The 9,645-nt window shown below is 35.6% G+C and overlaps 1 long non-coding RNA gene across 1 annotated transcript in view; it reads left to right on the forward strand.

Moving 5' to 3' along the window:
* LOC102681824 overlaps window positions 1-9,645 on the forward strand; it is a 13,827-nt gene extending 4,182 nt beyond the window's left edge. The window contains exon 2 of the long non-coding RNA XR_422349.2: window positions 9,006-9,645. This is a non-coding gene — a long non-coding RNA (uncharacterized LOC102681824). The remainder of the gene's footprint in view (window positions 1-9,005) is intronic.

A 9,645-nucleotide genomic window follows, 5' to 3' on the forward strand; every position in this document is an offset into this window, starting at 1 on the left:
GTCTGTCTGTCTGCTGTGTATATCCATATACACGTTTTCTTTTTGTAACGATGTGTAAATCGCTGCGTCTCTCTTCCATTTCGTACATTACTGAACACTAGAGCATGGTCATTGGAAAATCTTCTATTTCATGGTGAATCTCTCTATCTGTTCGTTTATCTTTCTTTTTCTCTCAAACTTGTGTGTATTCACGTATGTGCTTTGTGTACGTGTGTGATCTCTTCTGGCCAGTATGCAGCTGCTTTCGACGTCGCGGTCTGCCGATTCGTGGTTTTACGGAGATTGCTGATCCTAGGATTTTCCAATTGCCCTCATACCGCATTGCCGCGAGTTCTCATTATTGAAAGTATTTAATCAAAATAAAAGTATGTTTTTTTTTAGAATTTTCATACATTGTTTTGTATGTGTTGGAAGTTCAGAAACTTTGGAATCGTATAATTTTTTGTATTAAAGATTTTATTTCATTCTTCCTTTGCGTTCTTTTATAATCATACATTTTGATATTTATGTAGTTATATCTTTCTCTGTATCTACCACATCAACGGAATATTGGTATCGAGCTCGTCCAGATGCGTAACTTTCCTAAGAATGCGGGACAACGATATACAGCACGACCAGAATAAAACGCATTTCTTTGTTCGGATTACATTCTCTCTTTTACATGCGTGTCGTGTATATACTTGGAACACCTCCCCCTTTCTGACAAAGAAGCTGACTGTAACCAACGCGATCAGGATGCACATAGATGAAACGAGTTTTCAGTGAGCATTTAATTGGAATGTTTTTGCAATGAAGCATTTAGATCAACATTAATTTATTAATCTTTTAAATGGAAATGAAAGATAGATAAAATTTTAAAATTTCGAATAACAAATATAATATTTTCATACATAAAAGAATTTTGAAAATATCTAATGAATTAAATAAAAATCTTTGAAGATAAATTTTTCGTTGGTCTCTTCTCGAATATTTTTCTATAGTCTCGATACACGCGTAGACTCCATCTGGACAAAACGAACGGAAATGGTATGTGAATCTCGATGACGTCAACCATCGCGTTATGAGAAAGAAAGGAGAGTGTATATTTAAGTGGAAAGAGAGAGGATCGCATTAGGGAGGGGGATAGTGAAGAAGAAAGAGAGAAAGAAAGAGAGAAAATGGCGAAATAGCTTGGCTAAAAAAAGAAAGAAAAAAAGAAGAAAAAGAAAATTCCTAGATCTCTTTCTTTTTGCAGCCGGTTTCGCATAGACGTCCTTGAAATTCGTGAGATCGGAGAACAATCGACTATGGGCGTTCATCCGTGCAGGATGGTCCAGTGGCGCCGACTAGTCTCGATTGCGCCCCTCCATATCCATCTCGTACTTCGTTAAGGACCCCTCCATTCGGGGAGGCAGGTTTAGTTTAAGGTCTTCTCTGTCGTTTGCTCTCTGCTCCTGCTGGCTATCGTGAACCATTCCGACCGTCAAGGACAGTTCAGTTCAGTGTCGGGTAAAGAGGGTCAGGCACGTAGACGAAAACTTTCAAGGGCAGACGAGACCCCTCGATTCTCGCTGTCGCGTAAATTCTCCGCCTGTGCTGTTGGATCGTTTGTTCGTGTATGTGTATGTGCTCGTATATGTGTCTCTTCTCTTCATCTTCAGTAAGTCTTGATTCGGAACCATTGCACAGTAGATTCTCTCTTGGCAGGAATTTCTTTCTTTTTTTCTTCTTCTTTTTCTTCTTCATATCGACTGACTCATCGTCTCGAAATTAACCGATTTTGTACTGGTTCGGATATAATTAAAGATACGATTTCTTGATAAATACTTTGTTCGCCTTCCTACTGTGCAATCGTTTGCAATGCTACAGCGTTTATAATGAAAGAATCATTCTTTGTCTTGTGCACAATCATCGATTTCAGTTTTTTTTTTTTTTAAATATGGATGTTCATTATGAGATCACTTATTTTTGACACGTGTAAATTAAAATGAGAAATAAGTAAAAGTTTCTTGTTGTTTTTAATTTGTATATATTAAAATATTTTGTCTGACTTGCGAACTTTTTGTAGAAATAAAGAGAAAAAGAAGCACAATGAATTACTCAAGACTACTCTCTCATTTTATTTTTGATTTATTGAATATTTTCCAATATTTTAAAAGAAATAATAATCGCCGATTCCTGTGAATTTCGCTCGTGTAATTCTCAAGCAGTAACCGATCACTCCTCCATATTTGAGGGAGGAGTGTAGGCTGAAAGAAGCCCAAGTGAAATGATAGACGATGTGTGCGCGGAAAGAAGCATCGAGAGAAGAGAGAACGGCTATTTTTAACTTTCTGCCAGTCTTTTTCTCTCTCTTTCTGCACGTTTTGGAACACTCTGCGTTCCTCTCGTTCAAACAGCAGTGATATATCGACTAGTCGAGTTCTTGAAACTCCTATTTGAATTATTGAAAATATTGTGAATCAGAAATCATACTCAAGTACGTAAGTCTTTCTCAAATGATTTTATCACATGATATTTCTTAATTCATATATTTTAAATGGAATTCGTGAGCAAGATGATAAGTTCTCTTCATCAATGTTATTTTGTCATTATTGATAATCTCCGATCAAATCTCAAGTAAATAATGTATCAATATCTTATTAAAACTTTATTCTTCTTCAATTTGTTGGATCTTTCTTTGTCCTTGAAATGTAAATAGAACAGATATATCGAACATCATTATCGATTTAGTATAAGAAAAATAAGAATTCAATGGTAAAGTTCTATTTATTTCTCGCGCAAATTCACATTATGATTATCTACATGCAAGAAACTTAGTAGATATCTCTAATTTCTTACTAATTTTACCACTTACGAGAATTTCGCATTCAGTTGAAATTGATATCATATACGATAAATCGACTTTACACTTAATTGATGTTAAACATGTTAACGGTATTTATCATCCATAATGTAAGATTTAACAGAATATTATTTCATTTCCATTTAACATTTTCTTAATAATACCATCAAGATTATCTATTATAACTAAAATTCAAAAACATAAAAATCTCACAACTACGGCTTCGAAATCAATATAATCGACCTTTTCCCGTCATTATGTCAACGGAAGTTGACAGAAAACAAACGTCGGATAATGGAATTTTCCATTGTTCCAGTGTCGAGTTACATCAGCAAATATTGTCCAAAATCGAGCTGCCTACTCGAAGAACTACGCAGCGTTCCTTTCAAATAGGAATCGATTAGTAAACGTGTAACGGCCAAACGAGACGCGAAAGAATGTACGATTCGCGAAAACAGTCGCATTGCCGTTAGATGAGTCACAATTCTCGACAAACGCCTCTGTTCAACGAATGCATCGACTTTCACGGATGTGTATAACCGCGCGAGTTGGTCTCTTCTACGGAATCTTGACTCATCCACCGGACTTATAGCGGAAGTTTCTTAACGGTCGTGACATAGGCTCATTCTGCACAGGAGGTATATAAGTACATGGTCTCGACGTCAGACTTCCGGTAAAGATTATGTCGAAGTCGAAAGGTCTGCTTTACTCGTTAAGTGGGTTCATCGAACGTGTGTACGCGATCGATTTTACATCGTACTATCGGACTCTGATTTTACGCACTGCACGCTTTAAATTCCAGCAGAAGCTCGGTTGATGAGGAAAAAGTTTCATTTATTGGTAGGTTCGATACTGGATCGATACCGATATTAGATACCGGTAAAGAGACCACCACCGTGCTAGTTAGTCGCGGACAGGCTACAACCGGTTTTGTACTTTGGTCGACGAGAAATAATTGCGAGACACGAAGTACGAATTCACTTGGTATAGAGATTCAGACAGCATTCAAGCAATCGAGATTATCGATGGCGTATAGTATGTTAGATGGTAACAATGTCGGAAGGAGTGGCGGCGGCGTTATTGGCGTCGATGAAGCCGAAACACGAATCGGGGATCGCAGAAATGCCATTCAGTCGGCTAACAATGGATCGATGCATTCTCTATCGAATAACGAGGCATTCAAACGACAACTAGTGGTATTTTCGCGTAGTTGATACGATGGATCATGGCTTGTCCTTTCGTCTCGATAAAATTTAAAAAGTTTAAAAAATTCGCTAGAAAAATTTGCGTGTCTAAAATATGCCGGTGGTGCAATATTCTAATTATCCGCATAACGTTCGTGACTGTATCAGTGATCAAAGGTCCGATGAATATCTTTGAAATAACCCATCGTGAGGAATAATACTGCAGTTTAATATCGAAGTGCTTGGAGTACGATTTTTTATATTACGTACACTTATCGGAAACATCACGACAATGTTATTATTTAAAATCGCCGCTTAGGTAAAGTTTAGATTAGACTAGGACTTTATCGATTAAATATATCATGACTTTTTATGGGAATATTTCGGTAAAATAAAAATTAAACACATCTATATTTTAAATTATCTTAAGTCGATCGAGTGTCGGAAGGGAAATTTTTGAAAAATTTCTGCGTGCAATTGATAATGTATGAGAATAAAATTTTCTAGAAAAGATCTCTTATTATTAATACGATTATATTTATTAGTATGTACGCAAAATATTTAAAAATTCCATTTACTTAAGTGTTTTTGCATTTTTCATTAAAGTAAAATGATGATGACGATCATATCATCATATTTGTAACTTGTAATTGTGATACTATTTATCGTACTATGATTGTATGTTAGTGGTACGATAAATAGAGAGAGAAAGAAGAGTAGTTGGAAGAGAATTTCCAACGAAAAAGACGAACAGTTACACACGTCGTACTGTATGTAGTGGTGTAAACGTGGTGGTTGCCTTCTTGGTTGCCGGCGTCTGCAACCTTGCCCTCTTCCATCCCTCCCCTCTGACTTTCATCCCCTCCATACACCCTGCAATCCATTCGATCCTTTCCCCTTATCTCGATCCAACGCTGTCGCGGTTCTCTTCTTTCTTCCCTCCCACCCTCTGTCTGGCTCCTTCGCTTTGATTCATCGAAGTCCTCGCCCCTCGCCTCTTACCCCGCAATCGTCGACGTTTCCCGGCCTATTATCGTCACTCGTCGACGAAGAACGGGAAAGAGGGAACGCGACGGGAAGCAAGAGGGGAGACTTTCCTTTACCTCCACCAACGAGTGTAGGAGTTTCAATGTCACGATGCGTCGGCCACTGCGAAGGAACTACCGCTCCAGGAATATTACCATTCATCAGATTCGTGTAATCTCCGTGCACGTTTCGCGTCGCCTCGTTGTTAATTGGCTTATACATTCCTTCGCGTCTTTCATTTCGTTTGAATTTCTTTCTTTCGTTTCCTTTCTTTTGTAAGGAGAAATCGGACGACAAAAATAGTCCTCTTCAATTTAGTGTTCGGACAGTTCTACTTTATTGTTGGAAACGATTGAAACGTGTTGCGCATTAACAATTTGATTTAAAGGTGGTAAAATTGTGCGAAATTATCAACTTGAGTCTTATCTTTTATTGACTTTTGTGAATTTCTCAACTATCTTCCAATTATCAAGAAGTTTCTGTAACAGATGATATGAGTTTAATCATCGATATTATACGTTAATATTTGTGTGAGAAGTTTATATTACTAAGCAGTGATATTTTATGTGACAAGTTTAGATTAGCAATTATCATTGTGAAAATTGAGCGTATAATTTGTTAGAGATCCAAAATGCAACGTGGATTTATGAGCGAATTATACGAAAGTGTATAATGTTGTGTAACGATTGCGAGAAGAGAAATCTAGTAAGTAAGTAAGCATCGAATATTAGAGACTTTGATCGTTTCTTTATACGTGTTTATTAAACGTTTTTCTTTCGATGACGTTCCTTCGAGACATTTACAACAACTCCTGTCATCAATCGGTTTATTTATGCAACGAATTAACTGGAATATCATAATGTAACAAGTATGTGTCGATATATGTCTGACGTGTCGAGTAACGATGAGTAACATCATGCATAATTCTTATTGGGACGCCAATGGAATCCTAACCTATACGTGGATTAATACCAACTAAGTTCATTGTAAATCTATTAACTTTTATATATAAATTTTATTTTATAGTATTAAAAGATATAATTTTAATGATGTTTTATAATTATCATTTACATCACAAAAGAAAATATTTCTAAGAATAGCGTATTTCACTTAAAATTTTTCTGTCCGTTTTCCGAATATCTTTTGTCAGCTTATTTGAACAAAATTTTAGAAGTGAATTCCATATTTATTCAGGCTAAAAAAAGATATCTGGAGGTACCTTTTACCTTTTAAATCACGTCATGTTTCATAGAAAAAATTTTAGAGATTTTAGAAAATTTTCAGCTACCTGCCACAATACATCTGCCTGTCAAGTTTCCTTTTCTTGATAAATCCTGCATACTGGTTTGTAACCTCTATTGGGAGGTCTCGATTTATTGTTAATCTTCTACGGTACTTGGTCGTTTTCGATGAATGCGTTTACGGAAAGAATTTATTGTCGGTTTTTCTACAGAAAAGAATTTTTCACTGCTACTTGCTGCGAACATAATATTATCATTTCAATCTTTACACATTTCTGTTTTGTTAAACGAACAATAACGGACCATCTCGTAAATCGTACGTCTTATTGTCACTCAGCTTATTTCTTCTAGTCGCGATTGAACTATCGTTAACGTTTCTTGCATGCACTCGAATCTTTATTTCAAAATGCAGGACACGCTGTCGCAATGTGGCGCTGCAGTCGCGTAATTTATCCGACAGGATTGTTCAGAGGAAATGTTGTACTTGTCGTGCGCAACGCGCGTTACTCGGGTACTTTAGGCTGTGCCAATTTCGAATCAGTCAGGTACCTGAAGTAGCGCGCGCTGCGGCGAAACTGGATCATCGCTTTTTTTCGCTGCAAAATTCAATTACTACCAAGACAAGAAGAGAAAAGAAGAGAAAATAATGGAAGAAGAAAAATGCGAATCTGGAAGAGAGAAGGGAAGAACTGGAGGCTGCATGTTAATTGTACTTCATCAGGTGCTCTGGTGAACTCGATACCCGGCACCTGTTGGAGCGCAATTCATATGACTGTGCCCTGCTACCTTATTTCGTCGTTGCAAAAAAAGATCGATCATCTTAAATGGAGGATGAAACTTGAAAAATACAAATTCGATATGAAATTTTGATCGTTACGTTCAATACGAGAAGAATAATTATTGTAATACGAATGTTCAAATTTCGAATTCACATGTGACAATTGATTCACGAAAGATATGTATATAAATTTATCGCTTGCGTATTTAAAATTCGTACAATGATTATAAGGAACGCGACTGAATAATCGAATTATTTCCTATTTCCTGAATATTACCATCCGTTGAAAAATGCGATCGTTATTATCGATACAGTGTCGGTTAATGGGTGCGATTTAATTTTGAACACGATCCTCCTTTAATCGGTAAATAAAATTAACCGGCGCCCTGTTGTTACGTGGATGAAACATTGTTAGATGAGAGTATCGTTTCTCTCTCGATGGGCAAAGGAGAGGAACCGTAGCCTCGTAATGTCGCGAACTAATGGGATAATGACGTTACGTGGGGTCGCGTGGCAGCGCACCGAGCGAAAGAAACGAGAGAGAAGATAGAATGGAAGAAGGAGAAGGAAGAGAAGGAACCGGAGTAACGCAATTATTCGTCTATTTGCACGTTTCCAATAGAAGCTTCACAGCGTCGAAAAGTGCCTATTTGTACCGAGTTACATTCTTTTTATTTCGGTCAATAAACTTCCAAACTTCTAGTTATAAAACCTGCAATGCGTGTTCGAGAAAACTTACCTTCGATCAATCGCGTTTTAGTTTATTTTTAATTCGATATCTTTATGATCCCTTGTTATTTTAATAAATCTTAATGATTTCTTTTTATAGTAATATATCATCTATAATTTCTATTGGTAACATATGTATCAGTAAAGATGAATCTTAAAAGATGTGATGAAGTTGCTCTGCAAGAAGTTCTATTTACCAAAAAATCATCACATTTTATTTTTAGTGAATGATATAATTTGTACAATACATAATTATGGTAAACGTGTCAATTTTTTCAATGCTTTACCTAATAGATAATATTATACCTAATAGATAAACATGCAAATATACGTAAGAAATATAATCTAGCATATATAATATATCTACAATTTGATATATGACACACCCAATTTTTAATTTTATCGAAAAAATTGACAACAGTTGGATAGATAAAGCATTGAATCATGTTGTGTCACCCGGCACAACACTTGATCAGTAAATATAAGTAATGTCCGTGAAAGACACGTCTACATGTATAAAATAAATTAAAGTGGTATTAAGAGTCAATAGACGATGAAGAACCGTATCAATAAGCTTTAAAAACCGACAGGTTATATAAAGAATCGTGTCCATAAAAGAGTTTTATATCGTATTTCCGGTTTATTAAAGACAGATTATGAACTGTCACCCACATTTAATTTTATGATCTTGTTCTTTTCTTTGTTTTTAATCGTTCGATATTTGTAATTATAATACAATTTTGGCGAATTGATGAATCTAATTTGCTATAAATTTGAAAACAAAAAAGAAATTTTGTTGATTACGAATAAATTTTCTTAAATTATAATATATAATCAAAATATCGAATTTACTATTACATTATCAGAAAACTATCCATTATCATTCTTAAAACAATATGAAATTTTTAAAGTCAAAGAGAATTATAGTTTTTTTTATAACATATAAGTATATTCTTTATGCAAAACTATGCAAATAAAATTTTGCATAAGAAAAAACACTCGATTAATGGTAAAAATAACATTAGCATTAACGAACTGTAAAATTCGATATTTTTGTTAATTCCGCAAAAGCGTATCTCATCTTTGTGTTGGAAAAAGGTAGGGAGAGGTACATAAACACATATTGAAAATGTATATTTTCGTTGTTGATAAAAATTGTATTCTTATAAATAATATTGTACATCTTATACAACATACACGGTCATAAAATGTTTAATTTACAGATTGTTAATAGCTGACTCTTGGTCAACGAAGGGAACCATCGGTAGCCGAATAAACCTTGAAAAAAAAAATCTACAACAGTATTTGCAAGAAAAACTGAAACGTGACACAAACGTTCTTCCGCTGTAAATGATAAACGCGCAGTGTCTCTCAACTCGAATACTTGTATCAGTAATAACGAATAAACTTAATTAAAGAAGACAAACGAGAAATTCATTTCACTGATCGTATTTACGCGAATGTGTGTGTATGTGTGTGTGTGTGTGTATGCGCGTGCGTGTGCGTAGGCTTACGTGTATAACATTCATCCATTTCGTTATTCGAATTACCTATCCTTTTATGGTATTTCTTTACCATAACGTTATGATATATTTACGATCATTTGAAAACCTAAGAACGTTCTATCTAGATTTAAAAACATTAAAAAAAAAAAAAAATGTTTTACGACGGTCACCTCAACTGGCATATCGGCGACTGTAGGAACGCGCCGTTTAAATTGATCCTGTTCAACCTTGACTCGATAGCTTTCAAGTTATTTTCACGTTGCTTAATGGGCTCGACCGAGGACGTCGGGCCTTTCGGTGTTCATCACGCTCGAAACTCTCCGTTTTGCAGTTCACCGTGTACAGTTCGCAAGCGCGA

Source organism: Apis dorsata, unplaced genomic scaffold (genome assembly GCF_000469605.1).
Source record: "Apis dorsata unplaced genomic scaffold, Apis dorsata 1.3 scaffold_429, whole genome shotgun sequence".
Taxonomy (NCBI): domain Eukaryota; kingdom Metazoa; phylum Arthropoda; class Insecta; order Hymenoptera; family Apidae; genus Apis; species Apis dorsata.